The sequence below is a fragment of the Thermobia domestica genome, chromosome 3 (genome assembly GCF_964235325.1).
Source record: "Thermobia domestica chromosome 3, izTheDome1.hap1.1, whole genome shotgun sequence".
Lineage (NCBI taxonomy): Eukaryota > Metazoa > Arthropoda > Insecta > Zygentoma > Lepismatidae > Thermobia > Thermobia domestica.
This window is the reverse complement of record NC_137456.1, coordinates 220,716,799-220,722,867: the sequence shown is the minus strand read 5'-3', so window position 1 is coordinate 220,722,867 and position 6,069 is coordinate 220,716,799.

Here is a 6,069-nt window from a genome sequence, read left to right as displayed (position 1 = left end):
GATAGCAACCAGGGCCTACAGTTGAACGGTATTCACCAGGTGATGGCATATGCTGATGATGTAAATTTAATAGGGGATGATAGGAGAACAGTAGAAATAAATGCAGAGATCTTATTAAATGCGTGCAGGGACATGGGTTTAGAAGTAAATGCAGAGAAAACTAAATACATGGAAGTGCGTCGGGACCGTAATACGGCAAATTGTGGGGGCGTTAAAATATTAAATAATACTTTTGATAAAGTGGATACTTTCAAATATTTAGGATCAATATTAACAGATGAAAATCATATTCACGAAGAAATTAAATGTCGACTAAAAGCAGGGAATTCGTGTTACTATTCGGTTCAAAATCTATTGTCGTCGCGAATTCTGTCGAAGAATTTGAAGCTTAGAATATATAAAACGATAATCATGTCTGTTGTTCTGTATGGTTGCGAAACATGGTCACTTACTCTGAGGGAAGAACATAGACTGAAAGTATTTGAGAACAGGATCCTGAGAAGAATATTCGGACCCAAGAGGAACGAGAATGGGGAATGGCGGAAACTTCATAACGAGGAACTACATAGTTTATACGGCTTACCCAACATTGTTAGGGTCGTCAAGTCTAGGAGGCTTAGGTGGGCAGGTCATGTAGCTAGAATGGAAGAAAGTAGAAACGCTTTCAAAGTCTTGACTGGAAGACCCAAAGGAAAACGACCATTAGGAAGACCTAGGCGCAGATGGGAGGATAATATTAAGATGGATCTCGCAGAGATAGGAATACAAAGTAGAAACTGGATGCAATTAGCTAAGGATAGAAGTCAGTGGAGAGCTTTTGTGAACGCGGCATTGAACCTGCGGGTTCCATAGGCCATAGAGTTAGTTAGTTAGTTTTAGTTAGTTATTATTATTATTATTATTATTATTATTATTATTATTATTATTATTATTATTATTATTATTATTATTGCAATAGCTATATGAAGCAATTATCTCGGCAAACTTGGTTAATACACATCATTCAGCAACCAGTAGTTGTAGAAAGCAGGCTTTTCCAGCAGAAGTTGTTAGCTCAATCGGTAGAGCGCTGAGCCATGGATTCAAGGGTTGCGAGTTCGAATCTAGTCTAAGTTAAAAGATTTTATTCCTAATATAATTCTTGAAATGGGAATGTTTCTCTCTTCACCTTTATCTCGTAATTCTGAATAGAGATGTTTGGATGTGAAAGAAAAAGTATACTAGAATATAAGAAAAGAGAGGTAAATTACATGATACCCTTTGCAATTTTTAACTATATTTTCACCTATCTAGGACGTTTCTAAAAAGTTCAGACTTCTAGAGCTCCTTTTCGCTCTCTTATGTGTCCTTTAATTAATTTCTACAGTTACTTAGTGAATCACACATACATATATTACAGATGTCGTATCTCTTTCTCTTCTCTCTACATCATGTCTGGAGATGAATGTTTTGACAATAGGTTACAAACACGATTTTAAAAAATAATACGATCTGCGATATCAGTGATACATATTGTGGTGTTTAACTTAACATATAAAACAATAAATAGAAAAACTGAGTATACGAATCTTTTCGTGCACTGATGCTTCAATAACAGTGAACTGATGCTTCAAATCTGTGTCTTTACTCCCTTCACCTATGTTAATTCCCTAGTCAAAATAAAAACTCTTCAAAATTAATCACAAATTCTTATACAACCATCCCTTCCTTGGAGTACTGCGCGGTCACATACCCGTCACTGCGATGTAAAGGCACTTATGGCGACGAGGATACATGCACTGCATCCACGCAAAAGCACATGTGTACATAACGAATACAGCACGGGTTATATAAATGTGTGCTTCATCCATGCAAATGCACATGTGCACATAACGGCTTAAGCACGGGTTACGTACGTGCGCTGTATCCGTGCAAATGCACATGCGTACATAACGGGTTAAGCACGGGTTATATAAATGTGTGCTTCATCCATGCAAATGCACATGTGCACATAACGGCTTAAGTACGGGTTCTGTACGTGCGCTGCATCCACGCAAATGCACATGTGTACATAACGGCTTAAGCACGGGTTACGTGCGTGCACTGCATCCTCACAAATGCACATGTGTATATAACGGCTACAGCACGGGTTACATAAATGTGTACTTCATCCATGCCAATGCACATGTGCACATAGCGGCTTTAAGCACGGGTTCTGTACTTGTGCTTCATCCACGCAAATGCACATGTGTATGTAACGGCTTAGGCACGGGTTATGCAAATGTGTACTTTATCCATGCAAATGCACATGTGCACATGCACGACTTAGTCACTGGTTATGTACGTGTGCATAACCCACGTAAATGCACATGTGCACATACACGGGTTATGTATATGTGCTTCATCCACGCAAATTCACGTGTACGGGTTATGCACGGGTTATGTATGTGTTCATCATCCACACAAATGCACATGTGCAAATGTACGGCTTATGTATGGATAGTGCACATGTGTCGTACACGTACGTGTTGTCTGGGTCGTGTCTGTAATCAACACTTGGGTTAGATTGACTTTTTCAGGAATGGACATTACGTAGTAGGTGAATCTCGGGGATAGACTGGCTTAATCATTTGATAATTACATGTCGTTTCAAGTATACTTTAAGAGTGCATTCATACTGTAGTGTCCTTCGATCATGCAGTCTTTAACTCAGGATCAGCGTGCTTATGTAATTGAATGGTACATTTTATCATAAAAATCTGCAAGAGCAACAAGATCCCGTATAGTTAAAGAACTCGGATTAAAAGTACACGATATGCAAATTCACAGTTTGTACAAACAGTTCCGCAGCAATTGTTTTCACACTGCCCATCTTGCATCTAGAAAAAGTGCAGGAAGATCTCCAAGTATATCTACAGAAGAAACAAAAAGACAGGTGTTGTTATCTGTTACTAGTTCATTGCAGAAATCCCTTGCTCGCCGAAGCTTAGGCTTAAACATTAAGAAAACTACGCGACAAAGAATTTTAAGAAACTTGAAGGTAAAACCATACAAGGTCCGAATGGTTTCTGAATTGTGTGCAAGTGATTATGGTGATCGTGTTTATTTCTGTAACTGGTTTATCGAGAAGTTAAATGAAAACCCTATGTTATTATTTCAAGTGATGTTTTCCGATGAAGCAAAATTCTTCTTAAATGGTTCTGTGTCCTCATCAAATGCAAGATATTGGTCATCGATACAGCCGAACGTGAAATCAGAAGTGTCAAGGGAGAAACGAGGAATAATGGTTTGGTGTGGTATAACTGCGACTGACGTGATAGGATCTTTCTTTTTAGATGAAAATGTAACAACGTCATCATACCAAAAGCTACTAAGAGAAAAAGTATCTGCTGAACTTGATCGTTTAAATTTAGGTCAAAGTGATGAATTATAGTTTATGCAAGATGGAGCGCCAGCGCATCGCTCAAATACGACTATAAATCTTTTGAGAGAGAAATTTGGGGAACGGATTATTTCTATGGGGTCAAGTGTCGAATGGCCACCAAGAAGTCCGGATCTTACAACATGCGATTTTTTCTTGTGGGGATTCCTAAAACAAATTGTCTACCAAAAATCATGTAACATTGTAGAGGACTTGAAACAGAGGATTATTCACAGTATAGAGATGATCACTCCAGATATGTTGGAGAAGGTGTTCACAGTTTCTTTAGTAAATCGCGTTAATTTATGTCTTGCTCGGTCAGGAGGGCATACCGAATAAAAGTAAGTTGATTTTATGGGTTTTACGTTTAGGTTAATGATGTTTTTAAACAATTAGTTATAGTAGAGCCAAAAAGAGTTGTTTTCAACAAAGAATAATTTCCAGCAACTGATTCTTATTCCTCGGGAAACATTTGTTTCTATTACAACCGTGTGTCCGTGTGTATTACGTCTGCAGTACATACGAGTAAGTTGTTATATGGAAAGTTGGATAATACGGTTATTGTGTAAGAAGTAATGAAAATACATGCTTTTTCTTTTTACGAATAAAGCAAACAATATTGAAACTTAAAGCTCATTTTTAATTTTTAAGACCTTACTTTTCATTAAGATTTATTTTTTTGTTTTGTTTTTGTTCCTGCTACGTTTTCCATTGTAAGTTTGTGTTCTATTTCGAGATGGTTCTGCTTAAGTGTGTAGAAAATACGTAGGTGATTTGTGTGTGAGATTTTCGGCTATAAAAAGAGCCCTAATTGATTTTTAAAAATATAAAATTCTTTGATTATATTCCAGTGACACCATAACAACAAAGCTATATGCATAACCAGTTACACTGACAGAAGTTATTCATTTGCATTAATTTCCAGGTTTATTGTGTATTGTCTTTTGTTTTGCAATAATGACAACTTACATATTAATTATGACATATTTATTGTGAATTTTTGTGATTTTTGAAATGGGGCTGTAGCCCATATTAGTCACTGGGACATGCAAAAAGAGCATTGGAATATTAATTCTGTGACATTTGTGACTAATCTCACGCTCACTAGCATTTTCAAAATAAAATTTGGAATTTTCATAAAGATCCACAATCTTATGCTTCGCCCCCTTTGCCGCTAAAGGCGATGCGTTATCAAAATTATATCGAATTTAAAAAAACGCCAGCGCCAACTTTCACATTACTTGATTTTAAAAAATAGCTTCTTCCGGTGTGTCCCTGTTAAGGATATTTATCGTGATTTGTGGAAGGGGGCTGTAGCCCCACATCAATCACTGGCACATGCAAGGAGCATCGGAATCTTAATTCTGTGTCATTTGTGATTAATCTGATACTCATTCACACTTCCAGAATAAAATTAGAATATTTTTAAATAAAGATTCAAATGCTTATGCTGCGCGCCCTGTGTCCTCCTAATCCGGTGTCACCAAAATAACATTCTATATTTCAAAAACGCGAACCTTTTTACTAAGATAACGAATTATTTAACATAAATTTGACAATAAATAATGGTTTCTCGGATGTCCCTGCTAAAATATTTATGGCTAATTTTTTATGTGATTTTTGGAAGGGAGCTGTAGCCCCATATCAATCACTGGCACACGCAAAAGACTTCGGAATAATAATTCTGCGAAATTTATGATTAATCTAATGCTCACTGGCATTTCCAAAATACAATTTGGAATTTTTATAAACATCCATCATTTTATGTTTCGTCCCCTGTGCCCCCCTAAGGCAGTGGTTACTAAAATAACATTTCAGATGTGAAAAACTCATACCTTTGTGCTATAACGACGCCAAATTACACATTAATTGACAAAAAGCACCTTCTTTTCGTATATCACTACTAAGGATATTTATGGTGATTTTTTAAAGAGGGGGCTATAGCCCCATATAAGCCACTGGCACATGCAAGGAGCATTAGAATATTAATTCTGTGACAGTGGTGAAAACTCTGACTCTCACTGGCATTTCCGGATCAAAAGTTTGAATTTTTATAAAGATCCATCATCGAGTGCTTCACCCCCTGTGCCCCCTAAGACGGTGCGTTATAAAAATAACATTCCAGATTTGAAAAACGCATACTCTTTTGATACAATGACGCCAAATTTCACATTAATTAACAAAAATACCTTCTTTTCCTATGTCCCTACTAAGGATATTTATGGTGATTTTTTTTATTTTTGAAAGGGGGCTGTAGCCCCATTATCAGTCACTCTTACATGTAAGGACATTGGAGCATTAATTCTGTGACATTTGTGATTAATCTCACGCTTACTGGCATTCCGAAAATAAATTTTGGGATTTTAGTAACATATCACCCATCACCTTTTTACGCCCCTTGCCCGCGAAAAGGGGGACCTTCGCAAAATAATGTTTGAGACGGCTTAACTAGCTTTGTGAATGAGTGTTTTTGCATTTTGTATAATATACAACTCATTTGCTCCAAAACCTTCACGAATAATTATTGGAGAAAACTGCTTCTAAAATTTAACATTGAATCTCCCATAAGGAAAATGAACTTTCGTGTTCATACACCAAAACGGGGGCTAAACAGCAATTTTCTCTTATTTTGTTTAGAAATTCGAAAAATTCAGATATTTCTCAATAAG